Source organism: Pan troglodytes, chromosome 3 (assembly GCF_028858775.2).
Source record: "Pan troglodytes isolate AG18354 chromosome 3, NHGRI_mPanTro3-v2.0_pri, whole genome shotgun sequence".
NCBI classification, from domain to species: domain Eukaryota; kingdom Metazoa; phylum Chordata; class Mammalia; order Primates; family Hominidae; genus Pan; species Pan troglodytes.
The window spans coordinates 124682171-124708700 of record NC_072401.2 but is presented as its reverse complement, the minus strand read 5'-3'; the positions used below and the strand labels follow the sequence as shown (position 1 = coordinate 124708700).

The 26530-nt window shown below is 39.5% G+C and overlaps 1 long non-coding RNA gene and 1 other non-coding gene across 2 annotated transcripts in view; one reads left to right on the top strand and one right to left on the bottom strand.

The window, feature by feature from the left end:
- LOC104006192 (uncharacterized) overlaps nucleotides 1-26530 on the bottom strand; it is a 460140-nt gene that overhangs the window by 415705 nt on the left and 17905 nt on the right. The window lies entirely within an intron of this gene.
- On the top strand, nucleotides 25549-25620 carry TRNAC-GCA (transfer RNA cysteine (anticodon GCA)). The gene has a single exon. It is a non-coding gene; the product is annotated as a tRNA-Cys (tRNA).

Genomic DNA, 26530 nt, shown 5'->3' with positions numbered 1-26530 from the left:
TGTTTATTGAAGAAATTATTCTTTCCCCATTATGTCCTTTCTGTGCTCTTGTCAAAAGTCAGTTGATCACATGTGCTTAGGTTTATTTCTGTGCTCTCTATTCTGTTCCATTGGTCTATATTTCTGTTTTTATGCCAGTACCATACTGTTTTGATTACTATAGCTTTCTAATATAATTTTGATTCAGAAACTGTGATGCCTTCAACTTTATTTTTCTTTCTCAGCATTTCTTTTACTAGTCAGAGTTTTTTGTGATTCCATGTGAATTTTAGTATTTTTTTTTCTATTTCTGTGAAAAATGCCATTAGACTTTTGATGGGGATTGTGTTAAATCTGTATATTGCTATAGGTAATAAGGACATTTTAACAGATTAATTTTTCCCACCCATGAACACAGGATAATTTTCCATTTATTTGTGTCTTCTTCCATCTCTTTCATCATGGTTTTATAGTTTTCAGTATACAAGTCTTTCACTCCCTTGGTTAAATATATTCTTAGATGTTTAATTTTTTGCTATTATAAATATGATTGTTTTCTTAATTACTTTTTTGGTTAGGTCATTATTTGTGTATAAAAATGCTACTGATTTTTTTTTTCAGGTGGAGTCTTGCTGCATCACCAAGGCTGGAGTGCACTGGCACAATCTTGGCTCACTGCAACCTCCCCCTCCCAGGTTCAAACAATTCTGTCTCAGCCTCCCAAGTAGCTGGGACTACAGGTGCCTGCCACCACGCCTGGCTGATTTTTGTATTTTTAGTAGAGACAGGGTTTCACCTTGTTGGTCAGGCTGGTCTCAAACTCCTAACCTCAAGTGATCCACCCGCGTCGGCCTCCCAAAGTGCTGAGATTACAGGTGTGAGCCACCGTGCCCCACCAATGCTACTGGTTTTTGTATCCTGCAACTTTACCAAATTCATTTTTTTGGTTCTAAATGTTTTTTGTGGATCTTTGAGGCCTTCTACATAAAGGATAATATCATCGCAAATAGGGATAATTTTGCTTCATCTTTCTGAATTTAGATGCCTTTTTTTCTTCTCTGATTGCCCTTGTTAGTACTTCTAATACTACATTGAATAGAAGTGGTGAGAGGGGGCATCCCTGTATTGTACTGATCTTATTAGAAAAGCTTTCATTTGTACCTGTTGATTATGATCTTAGCTGTGAGCTTTTCATAAATGGTCCCTATTATTTTGAGGACCTTTCCTTCTATATCTAAACTGTTAAGAGTTTGTATCAAGAAAGGATACTGAATTTTGTCAAATAGTTTTTCTGCATCAATTGAGAGGTTCATGTGGTTTTTCTCTTTTAGTCTTTTAATAGATGTGTTACATTGATTGACTTGCATGCCATGCATAAATCCCACTTGTACACCACAGGGAAATCCCACTTGGTCCCGATGTATAACCTTCCTGATGTGTTGTTGAATCTGGTTTGCTAATATTTTATTGAAGATTTTAGTATGAAAGTTCAAGACTTATTGGCCTGTAGGTTTTTTTTACTTGAAGTATCTTTGTCTGGCTTAGATATCAAGGTGACACTGGCCTCATGAAATATATTTGGAAGTATTCCCTCTAGCTCTATTTTTTTTTTTTGGAAGAGTTTAAGAAGTATTGGTAATAATTCTTTTTTAAATGCTTTGTGAACTTCTTCTCTGAAGTCATCTGGTTCAGTGCTTTTCATTGCTGGAAGGTGTTTAATTACTTTAATATCTTTGTTATTGGTTTGTTCGAGCTTTCTATTTCTTTTTGAGTCAATTTTGGTAGGTTATATTTTTCTAGGAATGTATTCATCTCTTCTAGGTTATCCACATTGTTGACATATAATTTTTCATAATAATCCTTTATGATCTTTTTTATTTCTGAGGCATCTGTTGTAATGTCTCCATTTTTATTTCTAATTTTATTTATTTGAGTCTTCTCTCTTTTTTTCTTAGTCTAATTAAGGGTTTGCCAATTTTGTTTTTTTCCTCAAAGAATCAACTCTTGGTTTTATTGATTTTTTTCCTATGGTTTTTCTGTTCTTTATTTGATTTATTTCTGATCTTTATTATTTTCTTCTGCTAACTTTGGGTTTGTTTTTTTTTCTAGCTTCTTCAAATATAATGTCAGGCTATTTATTTGGGATCTTTCTTCTTTTCTAATATAGGCGTTTTGAGTTTAGTTTGTTCTTTTTCTAGCTTCTCAAGTTATAATGTTAGGCTATTTATTTGGTATCTTTCTTCTTTTTAATTTTTAATTAATTTATTATTTTATAAAGACAGTGTCTCATGTGTAATCCACGTCAGTGATGACCATGAGTGCCTCAGAGGCCTAGGCTGCAGGAGTTTCTGGCAGCAGTGATGGCAAGGTAGATTTTGTGAATTCCTAGTGGTAAGGGATCCTCCTGTTCTTATTTTCCCCAATAGTGGAGAGACTTGGATGAGGGGATCCCTCTTGGCCTTGGGTCTGACATGAGCCACAGGCAGCCACAGCAGTGCTGTGTTCCAGGGCACAAGTGCTCAGAGTGGCTATGGAGCTGAAGTCCTCAGCTGATCCCAACCAGGGAGACGGTATGACAGAGGCAAGGTGTTCTGCTCCCTTCTCGATGTGGCCATCTTGAGTTTCTGCACCCTGCAGGGTTTCTGCCACCCCCTTGCTGTGCTCCAGCACTCTCTTTTAGTCATTCGGGTTGAAATGTAGTTGTTTGTTCATTGTTTTAATCCATCTTTTGAAGGAGAGTGATAGTCGACCATCTCACTGACATCAATTTGACCTCTGTTTTTAAACTTTTCTCCAAGATTTAGCTACAAGCTAAATTTAATTGCATAAACTGGTCACAGCCTACATAATGGACAAGGCTTATATTTACCTTCACAGCACCATATTTTCCAGTCTTCTGGGACTGGCCTCCCTCACTTCCTATAAGGAAAAATAAAACTGGGCTTCCCTGCATTTTGATGGGTCTATGTATTCTACTGGTCTGGCTCTCCCCTTGACCACAGGGAGGCCCATGACTAAGGCCCAGGTAATTGGAGTAACTCCCAATGGCTCTATCAGTTGGTCCGGGAGTGAGCACCTGCCTAAAGGTAAGCCTTTCTGAGCCTTTCTTTTCTGGAGATTTCCCAAATGAAGCTGGGAAAAGGAGGTTTCTTTCCTTTGGCATTGCTAAGCCTTCCCCCAGGAATTGCCTTGTAACTTTGGAGCTGCCTACAGCCATCTCCATTCACGAAGTCATTCGAAGTGATGGAGAATGAGTGATCGCAACAACAGAAGAAAGATTTAAGGCAGAGAAATGGAAAGACAGTCGTGATGCTTCCAGCTCTGCATCCAAATGACTCAGAAGCCCACCCCATCTCTTCCTCTCCTATTATAACAGCCACCAAATTCCCCTTTGAGGGTAAACTTATTTGAGGTCAGAATGCATTCTGACCAATACACCTATATATCCAACAGGATTGGCAAGCAAGCTATGATACAGTCATAGAGTCAAAATTGTATGGCCATTAAAACGATCTTACCAAAGTATAGTTTTCAATAAAAGTTACATGAACAGATAGTATGCAAAGATGATCTGATATATTAAGTGAGAAAAGCTAGTTACAAGGCAATATTCATTGTATTATCTAATTTTGTTAAAAATAGTTTAATAACTAGAGACAATAAAATTTTAATGGCTTTTTTCTGGATGGTGGAATTACACATAATTTTTTATATTTTATAATTTTTACTTTTATGATAAGAAAAACAATGCTAAAAACCAAGCCTTTGGCCTAATCTTTTTATAGGCCTATGTACAAATTAAAACTTAATCGCCCACTCATTCATTTGAATTTTACCATGCCCCTTTCTTTCTAAATAAGTTTCCTTTAACATGGTGACACATCATCCCTTTCCTTTTTCAAGCATCGGCACTTTAAAAGATGACATTTATAAGGATAGTAAATTATCAACACCTTCCGTCAGCATAGTTTATGGCTTTTTAGCTAGTGTAGGAGTTCACAAAAGAAACATTTTCATCTAAATGAAGTCACTCATTTAGAAGTAACTTTCTAATTATTTTCTCCATGGTAACACATATAACACATATAAAATATGAAAAAAATATGTTTATTCAAGTTTTTTTCTCTTTCATAACTATTTCAAAAAGCCTTAAGTGTGTTTTATACCTCCTTAAAAATTTCACCCTGTAGATGGGGTTCATTTTAACACTAAAGTCTGGGGCTTTGCACCAATAACCTGACTCTATTACTGCATTGCATTCCTGATGAAACGCACTAAGAGTTTAAAGTTTCTTTATTAAAATTTTTTCTCATGAAAATGACTCTGAGCTTTGGAAAGCACTTCTAAAATAATGTCATATGAAAAGTGAACTTTTTATTAGACCTCAGACCACAGAAGAATCCCATGGAATTTTTTCTAATATAATTAACCCCTTCATTCGAGAACGTAAGAGCTGGAGTATGGTTTAATAGGTAGATTTAGAGGCTTCTGTGCTTCCAGTAATCCTCCTTTCATCAAAACAATGGCTATAATTAATATTTATGATTTTGCCTTTCTCCTCAAAGGACTTTACAAATTGTTACCACAGGACTCATGACACTTACTAATGAAGTACTTACTGCTCAGTCCAAAAGAGAAATTTACAGTCTTCTCAAGTTTGTTCCACAATGATGTGGCTACAAAGGAGGGTTGGTTGTGAGTTGATGGATTCAACTCCCCATTACCAAAAGAATGAGTCAGGAATGGGAAACCAATCAGTCAGTTCCAAACTGATTCCCCAAAGTTTGTGTGGCAGGATCACTGAGGATCACTGTTTTGATTTGTATTGTTTTATTCAGGATCTCCCACTATGATGTCCTATAGGGGTAGGTAAATTACAGCTGAGGGCCTGTGGCCTCAACCTAATTTTATAGCTACCCTTCTCCCTCCACCTCTCCTATCCCACCCACAGTGAGTTACTTTTACATTTTCAAATGATTGTTTAGAGGACAGAAGAAGAATATGTGACAGAGACTGTATGTGACCTGCAAAGCCCAAAGTATTTATTATCTGGTTCTTTAGCGAATAAGTTTACTCCTCCCTGAAAATCTAAGGCACAATAAGAAAAGTCGAACTGTAAAGCTGTTGCAATTCCAGCTATAAACATTGTCTAACATTCATGAAAGTGTCATTTAGAAACTTGGACTTAGTGTACAGAGATAAATATACTTTGTGGAAGCACATTTCAGGTGTCAGCTTTTTTTGGAGTCAGCACATTACTCTGGACTGACAGGATATAGACCTAAAAAGACCAAGTTCATGTATCAACATGCATATAGGAAACACTATACACACACAGGATATTCATCTACAACTTGGAGCTAACATCAAATAGGCTTGTTGGACTTTAGCACCACTCAGCAATAGTACTGAAAGAAAAGAATAAAAAGGAAGAGAAACCCAGCTCTTGGTGCACAACAATTTGGGAAGACCTACAGGCAAGACTGAGCCCATTCAGGCCAAACAGAGTCAGCAGAATAGCAGCATGACTGTCCCACTGTATACCATTTGCGTAGACTTCCAGTTAGTTTTAGTTTTATCAGCAATTTGTCTGATAGTTATTTATGAGCCATACCTCTTCTTAGCAACAACAAAAAAGGTAACATTATTAGATTCCCAATATATTAGCAACAAAAGCTACTTTTTGTGTGAGACACTGTCCTAAACCTGCTACATATATCATGCCCTTTGAGCCTCCAGTAAGACAGACATTGCTCTCCTCATTTTACAAGGACTCATAGTGGCACGCCCCACATAATGGAAGCCATCTGAAGTAAGGTTAGTGAGGCTCATGGGAACAGTCTCTGGTTCATGTCAGCCTTTCTGCCAAGTTCATTACTGAACGCAGATCCCATGTGACAGACTTTTCCATCAAAAATCCGGAATCCTATTGGAAAATGAATCAGCTACAATTCAAAAATTGGTCTTTGTTGTCCCTATCTTTGGAAGGGGTAGTTAAAAACTAACCACAAAAATGTACCCAATGTGGTGACGACACTATTTACAATATGATGCAAAAGGCTACCTCCTCTAACCCCACAGTGGGTACCTGAGCAGATGGCTAATGGTGAGTGGAAGCCAGAAGAAACCGAATTAAACACAGGGACAAGACTTGCAGAATTCCAGAACCAAACGATTGGAGCTGCTCACATGCCTTGGAAAGGGACCTAACACCATGAGATTGTGGGTCCGAATGAATGCCACTGGCCCTCCCAGTTGCTGTTGTTTCTTCTACACAGAGATACAACAACATTCACGTACATGTTTGCCACTCATCTGGCTAGCACTTAGCATTTTGAAAGTGTGATCCATTTCTTTTTTTTTTTTTTTTTTTTTTAATGAGACGGAGTCTTGCTCTGTCACCCAGGCTGGAGTGCAGTGGTGCAATCTCGGCTCACTGCAACCTCCGCCTCCCGGGTTCAAGCCATTCCCCTGCCTCAGCCTCCCAAGTAGCTGGGACTACAGGCACATGCCACCACGCCCAGCTAATTTTTTGTATTTTTAGTAGACAAGGGGTTTCACCATGTTAGCCAGGACGGTCTCGATCTCCTGACCTCGTGATCCGCCCACCTCGGCCTCCCAAAGTGCTGGGATTACAGGCGTGAGCCACCGCGCCCAGCCAGTGTGATCCATTTCTTACTTTGGCACTCTAAGCCAGTCTTTGTGCTTTCCCATGTGTGTGTGCTACCCAAATGTGACATCTAATATGGTATTTGACCTGTTTTCAGCACCTATTGGGTAGCTTTTCGGTTTTATGAGGAATTCATGCAGAGATAACAGCCCCTTCAGTAGCATTTAGATTTTGGGGTTACCACCCAAATTCCTATTTTATCCACAGTTTAGCTGTCCAAGGAAACTACAACTAGAAGCATGAATGTTTTATTCTTAGAATTAAAGCTGCATGGCTCAAAAAAGAACAAATTTGAAAAGGGGAAAGATTTTTCCCACTCTTTTCTGGACATTGAGGCCACTTTCAATGAAAATTCTAAAATGGGTGGAGTTTACTTTAACAGCCACACAGCATCCTTTCTACAACCCTGTTCCAATTTCTGAACACAGAGCGAGCCTCCTCAGCCCGCTGCCTCTTTAAGGCTGCCATGCTCTTCGAGTGTTCCCTTCTCCTTCCCACTCACCAGAGCTCCTCAGGAACAGACAGGGAGTCTCACCCACCTTGCATCCCTGAGACCCACCACACCCACTGGCACGCCATAAAATGTATTTCCGTGTCTATGCTGTCCTTCAATGCTGGAAATGTCATTCACCTAGATGGAAGGGAAGGTGAGCAGATAACACTTATTAAGTCCATTTTGTACTAGAAATGGGGTTAACATTTTTAATTTACTGTCTTAGTTAACTCCCTTTTTACTTCTTATTGTGGAAATTTTTAAACATACACAAAATTAAAGATAATGACGTAATGTACCTGCCCTACCCAGTACCCAACCTCTCACAAACCATCAACCCATGTCCAAAATTGTTTTATCTGTACCCTTCACAGTGGTTATAATCTCAATCCATCTCTACTTTGGTTAGAGATGATATTTTAAAACATGATATTTCTTTTTTTCCTTCCCAGGCCAAGTCCTTTAACCTCATGACCATCCCATTTCTGAACCCATACATTTTCCAGGAACTCTCAGTTTTTCACTGAGAACAGCAAGTGTGGCAAGAATAAAGAGCACAACAGTTGCCGTGAAGGCCATTCCCACCACGTGGGTGTTTCCTGAGTGAGATGACTTGCACACACAGTGCCAGGTAGGAGGAGAGAAAAAACCCTCATTAAACAGCTATCACTGACAAGGATTCAAGATAATAGGATTCTCACAATGAAACTACCATTCAGTCATCAAAGCTGAAAGCACTGGAGGGGAAATATCTGTCACAAAGGAACTAATATCTTTAAAAGATTAGATTTATTTATGCATCTAATTTGAAGTTTATTACCTCAAAGCATCTGCTCCATGGTTACATCGTGAATCCTAGACTGGCTCAAAGGCCAAAAGTTGGTAATAATCCAAATCCATCAACAATAGAAGGATTAAAATTTGTGGTACATTCATCTTGTGAAATGTTATACAGCTACCTGCAACCAAATGGATGAATCTTACATAACATTGGGCAAAAACAGCAAATCAGAAGAATAATTCATTGTGATTTCATTGATATAAAATTTAAAAGCAGGCAAAACTAAACAATGGTAGAACAAGAGGGAAAAGGAAGGAAATGATCATCTTCGAGTTATAATGATGGTTACCATTCTGTGGCAGGAACAAGATTGAAATTCCATAAGGATAGGTGGGAAAGGGTGGAGATTTTCAGGTGTTGGCAATGTTCTATTTCTTAAGTTGGATGGTGGTCCCATAGAAGTCCAATTTTTTTAAGCCTTTTTTTTTCTTTTTTCTTTTTTTTTTTTTTTTTTGAGGTGGTGTCTTGCACTGTCACCCAGGCTGGAGTGCAATGGCGCGATCTTAGCTCACTGCAACCTCTGCATCCTGGGTTCAAGCGATTATTCTCCCTCAGCCTCCCGAGTGGCAGGGATTATAGGCACCCACCATGCCCAGCTAATTTTTGTATTTTTAGTAGAGACAGGGTTTCACCATGTTGGCCAGGCTGGTCTCAAACTCCTGACCTCAAATGATCCACCCGCCTCAGCTTCCCAAAGTGCTGGGATTACAGGCGTGAGCCACCACGCCTGACCATTAATGTTTTCTTCTTTAATGTAAATATATACGTATTATGTTCTTTTATGAAAGTATTTTATATTCTACAATGTAAAATGTTTAATTTTTTAAATTGCATGATAATTTACCCATAATTTGGTTTTATAAAGCTCTAGAGAGAAAAGGAAAAGAAGCAACTTACTAAAAATATTCCCAAGGCAAAGACAAGGAACTGTGCCTCCACTCCTTCCTTTAGCTTGTAAGTTGCTTTGGGGCCCTGGGTTGCGATTCTTAACCCACAGTGGATGTTAAATAAATATTTGATGGTGTTGAGGGCTTAAGTAATGGTTTATGTAAACATCAAGAGCTGCTGCTCAGAACATATTCTCATGGCACAATACTAAATTGACCAGAGAGATTTCACTGTGGTGTGCCTCAGACTGTAGAATATAAGGAAGTCTCATTAACTTGTCAAGTTGACAGAGTTTGGGAATTTGTTTTGTTGTTGCAAACCCACTGTTTGCAAAATGAGTATTCTCATATATGGTCAGTAGGTCTGTAAAATAGCACATGTAAGAAGGGCAATTTGGCAATACTCATTAAAAGCCTTCAAAATAATAGTCTTTGACTCAGCAATTTCACTTCTAAGAATTAATCGTAAAGAAGCCATCATGGAGTTTGTATGTAAAGATTTAGCTATAAGGACATTGTTTGTAAGAGTAAAAAATGGGAAGCAACATAGTTATCTGACAACATGGGACTTGTTAAACACATTGTAGTACACTCCAATTGAATTCCAGGCTGGGCGCGGTGGCTCACGTCTGTAATCCCAGCACTTTGGGAGGCCTAGGCAGGCAGATCACCTGAGGTCCGGAGTTCAAGAAGAGCCTAGCCAATATGGCAAAACCTCGTCTCTGCTAAAAATACAAAAATAAGAAAAATTAGCCAGGTGTGGTGGTGCGTGCCCGTAGTCCCAGCTACTCAGGAGTCTGAGGGCTGTGATGGCTTGAACCAGGGAGCCAGAGGTTGCAATGAGCTGACATCACACCACTGAACTCCAGCCTGGGCAACAGAACAAGACTCCGTCTCAAAAAAAAAAAAAGAGAATTCCATGTAACCATTAAAATTGATGTTGTACAGAAATATTTTAAAACATGCAAACATGTTTGTAATATACAGTTATTTTTTAAATCAGATTACAAAGCTATGTGTATAATTTAATAGTGAGAGAGGAAGGAAAGGAGGGAGGAAGGGAGGAAAGGAAGAAACAGGAAGGGAGAAAGGGAGGCAGGGAGGGAACCAAACCACCCCAAAACTTAGTAGCTGAAAACAACCATTTTATCTCATGTTTCTATGCGTTGCCTGGGGTTACTGGGTTCAGATGGTAGAAGACTACCATAGGGTGATCAACTTTTCCCACTTTTCCGAAAACTTTCCTGGTTTTAGCACCGAAAGTTCCGTGTCCAGGAAACCGCACTCTGTCCTGGGCAAATGGGACCATTAGTCTCAGACTAGCCGCCACTTATGTATACCCAAAATGACACTGACAATAAGTCATGGGATTATGGATAAAATATATTTTCTTTTACTTCATTCATCTGCATTTTCTATATTATATCTATGTATGCTTCTGAAACAAAATAAATTTTTTAACTAAAACCTCATTACTTGCCTGTAATCTCAGCACTTTGGGAGGCTGAGGTGGGTGGATCACCTGAGGTCAGGAGTTCGAGACCAGCCTGGCCAACCTGGTGAAACCCCGTCTCTACTAAAAGTACAAAAATTCGCTGGGCATGGTGGTGTACGCTTGTAATCCCAGCTACTTGGGAGACTGAGGCAGGAGAATCACTTCAACCTGAGAGACAGAGGTTGCAGTGAGCCAAGACGGCGCATCTGCACTCCAGCCTGGGTGATAGAGTGAGACTCCATCTCAAATAAATAAATAACTAACCCTCATTACTTATAAATTCAATTATGTGTAACCATTTTAGTTCAGCAGCTGACTGAAGCTTACTTTTATACCACATATAAGTAGTTGAATAATAAAAATAAAATTGTCTGGAAGATGTTTTAAAATCTCACAGTTTAGGCCAGTAGTTTCCAATCTTGTTTCCTGCCCCACCCAAATGCAGATTTGACACACTCCCATCACCAGCAGCTCACCTGGCAGTGATTTTAAACCAGGTGTGGAGGGTGGAGCACTGTAGACTCAAAAAAGACCCCAAAGTCAGTCTGATGTGTTCCCTCTCATGTCTGGTTAAGAATAATTAAAACTTTTTTTTTTTTTTACAGTCAGGTTTAAAAAAAAAGTTGGGTTTTACTATTCCATGCCAAAGTTGTTCTTTCTTAATTTAAATCTATGAAATTTTGCTTGGTTTAATATGCTCACACGTTCATTTCAAACCTTCATGTCCTACAATTCAAGTCCATTAAAGAACAGTGTAACGTTTCAGTCACATGGGCTGACTGTGGTAAGGGCTTCGAGTCTTTTCTATAGTCTAGCATACTTGTTACATACATTCTTCTTTCACCAGTTTGAAATTATCCTGTTTTCACTATTCATTAGTTGAGCAGCCACAGGCTAGACTTATTTCCTTTCCATAATGAATGTTCTTATAACTTTAATCAGTCCAAGTTGTTGATTACATAGTCAGCTGCAGTAATTAAGATGATAAACTTAGCTAGCATAATCCTCTTTTAGCAAACTTCAGTCATGTTTTTCTCCCTTTCGGAATTGCATGTACTCAAGTATATACACACAGGATTTTGTTTTCTGGGAACTTGCCTTTCTGCATAAAATGTTTCTGCCATAAAAGATTCCCTAATGCCTTAAGAGAAATGCAATAAGAGGTGAATGATAAACTGTGATGGAGACGGGGAGAAAGGCAGGCATAATATTCTGGTTCTACTAGTGAAATAATTGTTTTACAGTATGTGAGCAATTTGATGCTAAAGCCATAGCCTGTTCAGAATCAACTGTTTCTCTTCCTGTGCCAGCAAGTTCTCATAAGTTACTGTAAGCCAGTAATTAAAAAACTAGCAACAGAGCTCTTCCTTACTAATGAGGCCGTGTAATTCTTATTCGTGGGGCAAAGACATGAGTCTTTACATTCAATGTTATAAAATAGAATATTCTCTTCTTCACGGTTCACAAAAGAATGTCATTCCAGAGGCATTATTAGCTTCACTGGGGTTATATTCTTATTGCTGGGGAAGTAGAAAGTTAAATTAGAAAAAAATGTATTTTCTTAAGTAGCATTTGATTCTCCCTTGTTGAGTTTTATTTTACATTGCCATGTCTTATGGATTTAATTTCCACTAATACAGAAAAGAGGTCCTAGCCTTCTGGGAAGGAGCAAATAGAGGAACTATATCTCTTTCCACATGGGCTTTGGCAGGACAGTCTGGAATTGCTCACGCTTAGCCCCGCAACCTCCTAGGGTCTCTGAATCAAATCCTCTGCCATTGCTATTGGGTGTAACTAGAACTAAGCAAGAGAAAACCAATACTTTCTAAAGCAAGCAGCACTTTCTCTTTATTTCACAAAAACCTTCTGATTAGTTGTCAGTGGATCTGCCTCATCCCTTTTCAGGTGGTGATTTGACACAATGGAAAGGAGGCACGTTTGGCCGTAACACACTGAGCTGTTTTATAAAGCTTACCTCATATGCCTTTAGACTCTGTAGAACATGTGGGAATCACATGTAAGCAGGAGAAATACAGACTGTGAAGAGTGACACAAACTCACTGGAGGGACAACTAGGAACAAAGAAGAATGGCTAAAACATTGGTTTCCTTTATAAGAGACTTTGAAAAGAAGTTTTCTTTTAATTAAGTTTGATATCATGAGGTCTTTGAAGACACATATATATCTGCTTTGTAGGCTCATATAATCTTAGAGTTTAAAAAGATTTTATAGGTCACCAAACTCAATATTTTACAAATGTTGGTACACACCAGCCACCTAGGTGAGCTTGGTCAAAATACAGATACTCTTGAGCCAAGATATCTGTATTTTTAACAAGCTCCCCAGGTGATTCTGTGGTATCCCAACATTTGAGACTCACTCATCTAGTCTAAGTTTCTATCTTACATAGGCACCTCATAAGTTACTGATATACCATTCTCCGTTGTCTCAGGCAGACAGCTTCAAATGTGAAATAATATTGGGCTGCTGGTAAATAATAGAGGTTCACAAAGTAATGTGCACGGTAATGTATGTATATGCCTAATGGCTGCACATGCCTTTTTCCTATGACTAAACAAATAGAAAAGTATTAAATAAGTAGGAAATACATAAGTTGCTTTCAGTTTTATCTTGATTTTCTTTTTTTTTTTTTTTTTTTTTTGAGTCAGTCTCGCTCTGTCACCCAGGCTGAAGTGCAATGGCACAATCTTCAGCTCACTGCAACCCCCACCTCCCGGGTTCAAGCAATTCTCCTGTCTCAGCCTCCCAAGTAGCTGGGATTACAGGTGCCTGCCACCATACCTGGCTAATTTTTGTATTTTTGGTAGAGACGGGGTTTCACCATATTGACCAGGCTGGTGTCGAACTCCTGACCTCAGGTGATCCACCCACCTCAGCCTCCCAAAGTGCTGGGATTACAGGCGTGAGCCACCATGCCTGGCCTTTATCTTGATTTTCAAAGCAAATCTGTTATTAGGATTTGCTAAGCATGCCATACTTGGATAAACAGCAAGATCCATGAAAATCATCCAAGCTTTCATTTACCACACACTTCTAATCAATTTAGATATTCTAACTTATGTAAATTAGCCTAATAGAAACCTAAAAAATTGGGGACTTTTTCAGTTATTCATCTCACCTGTGAATAACTGTTAGTATTTGGTCTTTAATTCTAACACAGATTTACATTAAGTAACTGAATATAGTTCTTGACCATGTTAAACCTTGTATGAATTCTGAAAACTATTTTGACAATTACATTTTTGTTACATAAATGAACTATTGATTGTTTTAATAAATGGGTTTTTTTCTTTTTTTTTGAGAAAGGTCTCACATTGTCACCTAGGCTGGAGTGCAGTGGCACAATCTCAGCTCACTGCATCTTCGACCTCCTTGGCTCAAGCGATCCTCCCACTTCAGCCCACCAAATAGCTGGGACTATAGGCAGGCGCCTCCACACCCAGCCCATTTTAATAAATGTGAATTTAAACACGTGAAACGAGAGCAGGTGTTTTGTGGTCACTACTTGCAGATCTGACAATAGTTGTTAATCATTTCAGCAGAAATCCCATCTGTGAGTCTACAAGCTGAAAGTTTTCCTTGCTCTTTATGCTATCTGGCTGCTATTCACTTGTTCCAAAACACCAGCAAACTCTTCAATGGCAATGCTGCTTTGCAGATGTTCAGAGGCTACATGTATATGTTGGGAAGAACGTGCTTATACAGGGCTGACATTTTGACTCTTTTTTTGATGATGCAGAAAAGATTCTTATGAACTTTTGTTGCTTTAACATGGAAGAAATACAGTAAAAATTCATGAGTCCCACACTTGGCTTTCTCGTGGATTCAGTTATGTTGCAAATCAAATCATATCCCCAAGTACATGGTGGTGTAAAGTGAACCCTCTCATTGTGACAGAGGAAGCCAATAATATGGGTGTTTTCTCATCTCTGGACAACAGGTTACAATGGGATTCCACTATCTCAGCACTAGTTGTTTTACACTAGAAGTCCTGGTTAAGCGCAGGCTTAGAGCTGGGCCTGATTTTCCTGACCACTAGCTCTTTAGGTTTGCCTTCGTAGCTACGCACCAGAAGACCCTATATGCCCGCAAAAGAGCAATGTATTTTTCCATGACATTCAAATACGACACAACATCTGTTAGCAGTACCTCTGATTCTGTCACCACAAGTTCTTGCCTCTGTCAACCCATCTCCTGTCCTCCAGTATAACCTACTTCATGATAGCCAAGTAAAGTCAACTAGGCTTTACTAATAGCCACAGAAGAGCCTGAACAGAAAGTGCTTTCCCAGAGTGGGTGGCATGGCTTGGCTTTCGAAATGTGACCTTCTAGAAATGGCGTCCAGCTTCTGGAGTACAATGTGGAATACTGACACTAAGCATGTACTTCGGGGCTATAGAGTGGGAGAGGGAAGCACTGTGACAAATCATTAAATGAATGTGAGAGGTGTCGGTTAAGCAGAGGTTTGTACCATCCCCTAGATCATAATCCCACTCCTGGTGTTATACTTCATATTACACTGGTGAAAGATAGCTAACTTTGAAAGGAAATGTTAGGACTAAGTAATGAGGGTCTTGTCCTTTGGAACCATCTTCAGAGTTTGCCTTTGGTCTGAAATGGTAATACCCACCACCATTCATTTTAGTATTTTCCTTATTCACCTAAGATTCTTGGTTGTTTTAAAAAACAGAACCTACTGCCATAGTATAGAAATGTATTCTTATTTAGGACATTCATTTATTTGTTCATTTATACATTTCTTCATTCACCTAATCAGCAACTGCTTAATGAATACTTACCAGTTGCCACAGGCACACATACATGAGTAAGTCCTTCCAAAAGGAACACACAGTGCAGTAGAAGAGATAGACGTGCACACAGCTAATTAGAGTACAAGAAGACACAGGTCATAATCAAGATATAAAAAATACTATTTATGGGAACACAAAGGAGGGAGCAATAATTTAGCTTGGGTGGTTAGAGAAGTTTTATTGAGATGGTAAATCTAAATATAAGCTTGATATAGTTAGATGAAGGTTATACTTAAATGTCAATAGGAAGAATGATAGAAAAGAAAATAATTCTAAGTCAAAGTAATAACATAAATAAGGACATTAAACTATAAAAATACATAGGGGTAGAGGGACAAGACAATTTAATGGGGGAAGAATAGTCTTTTCAGCAAATGGTGCTAAGACTACTGGAAATCCACATGACAAACATGAATTTGGACCCCTAATTTCACACCACACACAAAATTAACTCAAAGTGGATCATAGACCTAAATAAAAAATCTAAAACTATAAAACTCTTAGAAGAAAATTCAGGAGTAAATCCTTGTGACCTTGGGTTACGCAATGATTTTTTATATATGACACCAAAAGTACAAGCTACCAAGAGAATGGTAAGTCAGGCTAAATCAAAATTAAAAATATCTGTGCTTCAAATGACACTATTGAGAAAATGAAAAGAACCCACAGAGGGCAATAAAACATTTGCAAATCATATATCCAATAAGGACTTGTACTCACAATATGTAAAGAAGTTTTAAAACGCAATAATGAAAAGACAAATAGCCTAATTTAAAAATAGGCAAATGATTTAAATAAACATCTCTTTAAAAATATGTAAATGGATAATGAACATATGAAAAGATGCTCAACATCACTAGTTATTAGGAAAATGCAAATCAAAACCACAGTAAGATGCTACTTCACACATTGAGATGGCTATAATCAAAAAGACCAACAACAACAAGTGTTAATAAGGATGTGGAGAAATTGGAACCCGCATGCATTACTGGTGGGAATGTAAAATGATGCAGCTGCTCTGGAAAACAGTTTGGCAGTTTCTCAAAATGTTACACACAGTTACCATATGACCAAGCAATTCCACTCCTAGGTATATACCCAAGAGAAACAAAAACATACAGCCCCACAAAGACTTGCACACTAATGTTCATAGCAGTATTATTCATATGGAGGGGATAGGGAGAAGAAAAGCCTGGAAAATAGAACAAGACCAGATGGTAGAAAGCGCTGACCGTCACGTTAAGGGATATGGTCACAGGAAAAAGATCCCTCTAGCAACAACAAGAAAAATTAATTGAAGGGGTGTAAACTGGGCATAAAACCAGTGAGCAGGCCAGGCACGCCTGTAATCCCAGCACTGTGGGAGGCCGAGGCAGGCAGATCACAAGGTCAAGAGATTGAGACCATCCTGACTAACATGGTGAAACCCCATCTCTACGAAAAATACAAAAATTAGCTGGGCGTGGTGGCACGCACCTGTAATCCCAGCTACTCAGGAGGCTGAGCCAGGAGAATCACTTGAACCCAGGAGGAGGAGGTTGCAGTGAGACGAAATTGCACCACTACACTCCAGCCTGGTGACAGAGCGGGACTCCCTCTCAAAAAAAAAAAAAAAGTGAGAAAATGTTTCCATATTCAAGATTAAGAGATGCTAAGTATCTTAATTAGGGCATTGGCCATGGGGTGACCAAAAAAAACTGATAGACTTAGGAAATATTTTGGGATAGAAAGCCTGAAGGTGTTTCTTAAAGAGGAGTTCCAAAAAGAATCTTCAGTATTGGCAGCATCACTGAAATAAGTATAGAGCTTCCCAAAGTCACTCCTGTGGAAGAACACATTCCATTCCCTTATGTCTTCTACAAACTCTGCACCACATGTGCTGGGCTGAACGTCTGCAGCCCAGGGACGTACTCCCTGAATGTGCTCACTTCTTATGAAGTTATTTGTTTTTAAAGGCTGACCTGTATTGTTCACGTTTCTGCATAGGCTCTTGTCAGAGAAATGGAGGAAAAGCAGGTAAACAGTGGTCCAAGTGGATAAGTTTGATAGTGTTTTTTTGTTTTGTTTTGTTTTGTTTGATTGACAGTGTGGCCTAAAACTCAGCTGTCTGAAATCGTTTACCAAAATCTTCCCTAAAAGTAGGAGTGGGAGTGAACTTCCATTGCTATGGTTCTCAGCAATTAAGAAAACAACGATAACAACAACAAAAAGCTCTATTTGTGTAAAATTAATCAGATTTTAAAATTTCATAATAATGTAAACCAAGTTGTATCATCCTTATATACTATCAATAACTTTACCTGAAATAAATTGTAACTATGAGCTCATGTAAGTGGCTTGCACAAACTTAAGGCATACCTTAAATCAGATCACCTGAGCACTTATTGAGAGCCAGAGGATATGAGAAAAATGATTAACTACTCCCCTGGCAGATAGGGATCAGGGGCTAGAACTGGAAATAAATGGACTCAGAAGAGAAATCAATGAACCAAATCATCTCCCTCCTTCCATCTCCCTCCTCCTTTCATTCCTAGACGGGCTATGGAATGAAATCTTTGCCCCAGTGGCTCATAAACTCCTTTGCTTAAATTAGAAAGTTTAGACCCTATTCCCAGCCAAAAGACACGAAGCGTTTAAAATAAACAAGGTAAAAAACAAAATATCTGTGTTTTTGATCCTATTATACAAACAAAGGATGGGAAAGACTGATAATGCAGTGAACACGATGCAGACGCCCCCAAGGTTACAGGCCTCTCTTCATAATCTGAGCTTCAGGCAGTGTGCAACATCTTGTATTAGATAATCATAGGGGATTAATCATGTAAAATGCTTGAAGGGTTTGTGCAAAATTTATGGATGTTTAGAAGGCCCCACAAAATACATTTTTAGTCAAACTGAGCTGAAGATGTATTTCACTATTACCAGTTGAAAGTGTAAGAAAACTTTGTGGAAAAGGGATGGTGGCCAGCTGTTTTTCATCTCCACCAAGAGAATAGGTTGAATTCGTGTTTAAATACTAGGGTTGGACAAAAGAAAGAACTTTCCACCCATAATATTCCATCTACTGCTAAAATGGCACATGAAAGATGTTTTCTATCTCCATTAGAGAGTTTTAAAAGGCAAATATGTTAGCTTGTTAGATGGATTATCTTTGCATAGGAAGGGAAGAATTTATCAGGCATGAGAAACATGAGGCTATGAATTCTGTCCTGAGAAACTAGAGTGATTAGCTTAAAAATGTGACTGTCACTTGACATCAGCTATTGATGTAGTTTCTCCATTATCTGGTTACTCTTAAACTAGCAACTAACCAACTTCAAGATGCAAAAATTATAATTAAAAAACGTTCTGCTTTTTCAAAGATAATGTTCAGTATTGCATAATTACTCCAATTAAAACTCTTAAAGGGATTTTTCTATTAATATTAAAAATCAACATAACATTCAATACCAAAATATATTTAGGAAAATAATCATGGACAAAGCTCAGAGAACATTCTGGGCAGTGGGGGTTGAGGGGGAGTGTAACTGAGGGAGTTACTGGTACAGGAATGGATATGTAAATCAAGAGAACAAAATAGAAAACAGGAACTATATCCAACTATTTGTTAAAATTTAATATATGACAAAGTAAATTTTTCACATAAGGGTGTAGAAAGGACTTCTTTTTTTTTTTTTTTTTTTTTGAGAGATACAGTCTCACTCTGTCGCCCCGGCTGGAGTGCACTGGCACAGTCAGGGCTTACTACAGCCTCAACCTCCTGGACTCAAGCAATTCTCCCACCTCAGCCTCCCAAAATGCTGGGATTACAGATATGAGCTACCTTGTCCAGTCAGAAGGATTTTTTTAAATGATGTTGGAATAAATAGTAGGCAAGTAAAAAAAAAGTCATTTAAGATCTATATTCTATCCGATATAATAAAATAATATTTAGATGAGTTTATACACATTCAACAAACAACATGTAGCGCCAACTGTATACTGGGTATGCAAAATGAAAGACCCAGTTTTGTCCTCAGAGGTGCTCACAGTGGCATGGGGGAGAAAGGTAAACAGAAAATTACAAAACAGTTTGATAGGCAAGGAAGTTCAAATTGCTCCTTCCACTGAGGTTGAACACATAAGGAGAATTCGGCAGGCAATGGTAAGGTACAGCTGCATTTAAGAAGATAGATGTTTCCCATTTGATCATGGTGGATAAGCTTTTTGATGTGCTGCTGGATTCGGTTTGCCAGTATTTTATTGAGGATTTTTGCATCGATGTTCATCAGGGATCTTGGTCTAATATTCTCTTTTTTGGTTGTGTCTCTGCCAGGCTTCGGTATCAGGATGATGCTGGCCTCATAAAATGAGTTAGGGAGGATTCCCTCTTTTTCTATTGATTGGAATAGTTTCAGAAGGAATGGTACCAGCTCCTCCTTGTACCTCTGGTAGAATTCAGCTGTGAATCCATCTGGTCCTGGACTTTTTTTGGTTGGTAGGCTATTAATTATTGCCTCAATTTCAGAGCCTGTTATTGGTCTATTCAGGGATTCAACTTCTTCCTGGTTTAGTCTTGGGAGGGTGTATGTGTCCAGGAATGTACCCATTTCTTCTGGATTTTCTAGTTTATTTGCATAGAAGTGTTTATAGTATTCTCTGGTGGTAGTTTGTATTTCTGTGGGATTGGTGGTGATATCCCCTTTATCATTTTTTTATTGTATCTATTTGATTCTTCTCTCTTTTCTTCTTTATTAGTCTTGCTAGCGGTCTATCAATTTTGTTGATCTTTTCAAAAAACTAGCTCCTGGATTCATTGATTTTTTTGAAGGGTTTTTTGTGTGTCTATCTCCTTCAGTTCAGCTCTGATCTTAGTTATTTCTTGCCTTCTGCTAGCTTTTGAATGTGTTTACTCTTGCTTCTCTAGTTCTTTCAATTGTGATGTCAGGGTGTCAATTTTAGATCTTTCCTGCTTTCTCTTGTGGGCATTTAGTGCTATAAATTTCCCTCTACACACTGCCATAAATGTGTCCCAGAGATTCTGGTATGTTGTATCTTTGTTCTCATTGGTTTCAAAGAACATCTTTATTTCTGCCTTCATTTTGTTATGTACCCAGTAGTCATTCAGGAGCAGGTTGTTCAGTTTCCATGTAGTTGAGCGGTTTTGAGTGAGTTTCTTAATCCTGAGTTCTAGTTTGATTGCACTGTGGTCTGAGAGACAGTTTGTTATAATTTCTATTCTTTTACATTTGCTGAGGTGTGCTTTACTTCCAACTATGCGGTCAATTTTGGAATAAGTGCGATGTGGTACTGAGAAGAATGTATACTCTCTTGATTTGTGGTGGAGAGTTCTGTAGATGTCTATTAGGTCTGCTTGGTGCAGAGCTGAGGTTCAATTCCTAGATATCCTTTTTAACATTGTCTAGTTGATCTGTCTAATGTTGACAGTGGGGTGTTAAAGTCTCCCATTATTATTGTGTGGGAGTCTAAGTCTCTTTGTAAGTCTCTAAGGACTTGCTTTATGAATCTGGGTGCTCCTGTATTGGGTGCATATATATTTAGGATAGTTAGCTCTTCTTGTTGAATTGATCCCTTTACCATTATGTAATGGCCTTGTCTCTTTTGATCTTTATTGGTTTAAAGTCTGTTTTATCAGAGACTAGGATTACAACCCCTGCCTTTTTTTGTTTTCCATTTGCTTGGTAGCCTGGTTCAACATACGCAAATCAATAAATGTAATCCAGCATATAAACAGAACCAAAGACAAAAACCACATGATTATCTCAATAGATGCAGAAAAGACCTTTGAAAAAATTCAACAGCACTTCATGCTAAAAACTCTCAATAAATTCGGTATTGATGGGACATATCTCAAAATAATAAGAGCTATTTATGACAAACCCACAGCCAATATCATACTGAATGCGCAAAAACTGGAAGCGTTCCCTTGAAAACTGGCACAAGACAGGGATGCCCTCTCTCACCACTCCTATTCAACATAGTGTTGGAAGTTCTGGCCAGGGCAATCAGGCAAGAGGAAGAAATAAAGAGTATTCAATTAGGAAAAGAGGAAGTCAAATTGTCCCTGTTTGCAGATGACATGATTGTATATTTAGAAAACGCCATCGTCTCAGCCCAAAATCTCCTTAAGCTGATAAGCAACTTCAGCAAAGTCTCAGGATTCAAAATCAATGTGCAAAAATCACAAGCATTCTTATACACTAATAACAGACAAACAGAGAGCCAAATCATGAGTGAACTCCCATTCACAATCGCTTCAAAGAGAATAAAATACCTAGGAATCCAACTTACAAGGGATGTGAAGGACATCTTCAAGGAGACCTCCAAACCACTGCTCAACGAAATAAAAAAGGATACAAACAAATGGAAGAACATTCCATGCTCATAGATAGGAAGAATCAAAATCATGAAAATGGCCATACTGCCCAAGGTAATTTATAGATTCAATGCCATCCCCATGAAACTACCAATGTCTTTCTTCACAGAATTGGAAAAAACTACTTTAAAGTTCATATGGAACCAAAAAAGAGCCTGCATTGCCAAGACAATCCTAAGCCAAAAGAACAAAGCTGGAGGCATCATGCTACCTGACTTCAAACTATACTACAAGGCTACAGTAACCAAAACAGCATGGTACTGGTACCAAAACAGAGATACAAACCAATGGAACAGAACACAGCCCTCAGAAATAATACCACACATCTACAACCATCTGATCTTTGACAAACCTGAGAAAAACAAGCAATGGGGAAAGGATTCCCTATTTAATAAATGGTGCTGGGAAAACTGGCTAGCCATATGTAGAAAGCTGAAACTGGATCCCTTCCTTACACCTTACATAAAAATTAATTCAAGATGGATTAAAGACTTAAATGTTAGACCTAAAACCATAAAAACCCTTGAAGAAAACCTAGGCAGTACCATTCAGGACATAGGCATAGGAAAGGACTTCATGTCTACAACACCAAAAGCAATGGCAACAAAAGCCAAAATTGACAAATGGGATCTAATTAAACTAAAGAGCTTCTGCATAGCAAAAGAAACTACCATCAGAGTGAACAGGCAACCTACAGAATGGGGGAAAATTTTTGCAATCTACTCATCTGACAAAGGGCTAATATCCAGAATCTACAAAGAACCCAAACAAATTTACAAGAAAAAAAAGAACAACCCCATCAAAAAGTGGGCAAAGGATATGAACAGACACTTTGCAAAAGAAGACATTTATGCAGCCAACAGACAGATGAAAAAATGCTCATCATCACTGGCCATCAGAGAAATGCAAATCAAAACCACAATGAGATACCATCGCATACCAGTTAGAATGGCAATCATTAAAAAGTCAGGAAACAACAGGTGCTGGAGGGCTTGTGGAGAAATAGGAACACTTTTACACTGTTGGTGGGACTGTAAATTAGTTCAACCATTGTGGAAGACATTGTGGCGATTCCTCAAGGATCTAGAACTAGAAATACCATTTGACCCAGCCATGCCATTACTGGGTATATACCCAAAGGATTATAAAGCATGCTGCTATAAAGACACATGCACACATATGTTTATTGCGGCACTATTCACAATAGCAAAGACTTGGAACCAACCCAAATGTCCAACAATGATAGACTGGATTAAGAAAATGTGGCACATATAAACCACGGAATACTATGCAGCCATAAAAAAGGATGTGTTCATGTCCTTTGTAGGGACTTGGATGAAGCTGGAAACCATCATTCTCAGCAGACTATCACAAGGACAAAAAACCAAACACCGCATGTTCTCACTCATAGGTGGGAATTGAACAATGAGAACACTTGGATACAGGAAGGGGAACATCACACACTGGGGCCTGTCGTGGGGTGGGGGGAAGGGGGAGGGATAGCATTAGGAGATACACCTCATGTAAATGATGAGTTAATGGGTGCAGCACTCCAACATGGCACATGTATATATACGTAACAAACCTGCACGTTGTGCACATGTACCCTAGAACTTAAAGTATAATTAAAAAAAAAAGAAAAAGAAGAAGAAGATAGATGTTTCTAGCAATTCCAAGTATTCCATAAGGGAGCACAAAGACTATGTGTTGGGTGGGGAGGCAGGGTAGAACACAGGGGCCGGAAAAGAGAGGAAGTAGGCACAGGAGGCTCAGCAGCAGATCACAAGGGCCTTCTCATCTACAAAATTTGGATTGGATCTTCAAACCTATGGGGCTATGTGGAAGGAGAATAAGGTAAAGAAGTGGCATGATCAGATGTGTGGTTTAGACAGCTCCCTTCACAGCAACATGGTGGAAGTTTCCAACAGAAAAAGGCAAAGTATTTGCAAGATCAGTTGAAAGGTGAAGGCAGTTTTCCCTGGAGGCAGGGAGGAGGGCCTGAATGAGAGGGCAGGACCCTAGGGATGGAGATGACCAGGGCAGGAGTTATTTCCCGAGCAACTTGACAAGCCTGAGTTACCACATCTCTAGCATTTTGATCTGAGCTGCATGTAGGTGCTATTCATCTGAAAAGAGAATTCAAATGGGAGGTAGGTTTTTGGCAGCAGACGGTATTAAACGCAATTTTGGATATGCTGAGTTTAAAAAGCTTGTGGGGCATCAAGGGGAGAGGTCCATTTACAAACCTTGTTTTTGCAAATTTGAGAGCCATCAATAATATGAATGGTAGCCATTTATACATTATATTTAATTAAATATAAACATATACTGAATACTGACTATGTCCTGAGCTGTTCTAGGCTCCAGGGATACAGCAAAAACTAAAACAGACAAGGGCCTGCTCCCACAGGGCTCACACTGTCATGGCGTGGGTGGGGCAAGGGTGGGGAAACAGACAGTGATCAATTATGTACATATGTCAGGGGGTGATAACATCTGTGAAGAAAAATAAGGAGACTGGAGAGTGACTGGGTACAGGGCCAGATGGCTTAGGCAAGCGAGGTACTCAGGACACTAAATGTAGAGAGGCACTCATTCTCAGGTGCTCACCCTGCCCTTGCATGAGAGTGGGTGCCTCCTTAAATTCTGTACCCTGGGTATCTTGCTTGCCTCCGCCTAGTCCCAGCCCTGACTAGATACCTGCTATTTTCTATGGATAACCAGGAAAGCCTTCATCTAAAGGTGACACTGGAGAACTAAACAACGAAGCAAGCCACATATCGCCATATGTGAGGAAAGAACATTCTAAGCAGACAAAATCATATGTGCAAACGCCCTGAGGCAGGAGAGTAGACGGTGTGTTCAAGAAATATTTCCCAGAAAGCTCACCAAGGGAGAATGTAGGAAAGAGTTCTCTCCCAATGAGAGAACTTCTCAGAGAGCACAAGTAAGGGATGGGCAAAGGGGAAAAGCCAAAAAAGACTAAGAAGGACAGGCCATGGAGGTAGGAGAAAAACAGGAGCGTGTCCTGTCACCACAGACAAGGGAGTAACTTTCCAAAGAGGGAGCAGTTGATACTGGCAACCACCACAGATACCAGATAAGATGCGACAGAAATCTTTCAGAGGCAGCAACTGGGGCTCTGTGCTGACTTTGGGGAAAACAGATTCTGACTTGGAGAGCTTTCCTAAACTAATTCCACACCTGAATGCAAATTTTGGTGTGCACTTGTAAATAATCTTCTTTCTGGTATGGAGGATCACCATAATTATTTCCATTTCAAACCCAAGCAAGCAATGCAGAAACTAAAAATTACAGTTCAATTTGAACACTTTCAATCCAGACATAATAGTCTTATGGGAACTGATTCATAATTAAAGCCTTTGAATTCATGTCCCAGCTGGCCGAACCCTCTCATAAGTAGAGTCAGTTGCTAAAGTATCCCTTCCCTATGGGAATACATAGTCTCATTCTCTGACCTTTAATCGAGGTCCCACATAACACACTGGTCTTAGGCACTCTAGGAATTCTTCACCCCATAGAATGTGAGCATCCCCAATCTCGTCCCCTTGGGCTAGATGAATGGGCATTATTTATTAACTATGAATGAACACAAAGCTCCGGGTTCAACTAAAACCAAAACTCTTCGCTGGATGGAGTAGTTTCCTTTTAACTGAATTCCAGGGCTTTAGGGAATTTGTGGCTTCATAGTCTCATCACCAAAACTTACTTACTAACCAAAACAAAGTAAAAAATATCAGTGAGTGTGTGAGGTTTCACGGTTTAATCAGAAACAGAGGGGGAGGCCATCACTGTAATGAAGTCCAACAAAAGACACATTACATAAAATCAAAAGAAAGCCAAAGAACATAATATGCTCAAGCTCACACCTGTCCATGGAATAATAACATTGTGTTCCATTTTTCACTATGCAAAAGGAAAAACCTGTAACATTTTAAAACTAGAAGCAGTGGCGGGGGTATAGCTCAGTGGTAGAGCATTTGACTGCAGATCAAGAGGTCCCTGGTTCAAATCCGGGTGCCCCCTCTGTGCTCTGGAGTTTTGCCGGGCGCGGTGGCTCACGCCTGTAATCCCAGCACTTTGGGAGGCCGGGGCAGATCACGAGGTCAGGAGATCGAGACCATATTACAGCACTTTGGGAGGCCGGGGCAGATCACGAGGTCAGGAGATCGAGACCATGGCGGTGGCGGGCACCTGTAGTCCCAGCTACTGGGGAGGCTGAGGCAAGAGAATGGCGTGAACCCGGGAGGCGGAGCTTGCAGTGAGCCGAGATCGCGCCACTGCACTCCAGCCTGGGCGACAGAGCCAGACTCCGTCTCAAAAAAAAAAAAAAAAAACTGCAAGCAAAGCTGTCTCAGGTTAACATTTGTATTTCTAAGCAAATTGTTTACCAAGCAACACTTAAGCATGTTTTTTGTTTTTTTGGGTTTTTTTTTTTTTTTTTTGAGACAGAGTCTTGCTCTGTTGCCCAGGCTCGAGTGCAGTGGCGCGATCTCAGCTCACTGCAAGCTCTGCCTCCCGAGCTCACCCCATTCTCCTGCCTCAGCTTCCCGAGTAGCTGGGACTACAGGCGCCAGCCACCACGCCCGGCTAATTTTTTTTCTTTTTTGTATTTTTAGTAGAGACAGGGTTTCACCGTGTTAGCCAGGATGCTCTCGATCTCCTGACCTTGTGATCCGCCCGCCTCAGCCTCCCAAAGTGCTGGGATTACAGGCATGAGTCACCGCGCCCGGCTGAGCATGTATTATAAGAAAAAACACTGACCCTCGCCACTCCCAAATTTTTTATTTTATTTTTATTTTTTTCTTTAGAGATGGGGACTTACTCTGTTGCCCAGGCTGGAGTGCGGTGGCCTGATCACAGCTCACTGTAGCCTCAACCTCCTGGGCTCTAGTGATCCTCCTACTTCAGCCTCCTGAGTAGTTGGGCCAACAGG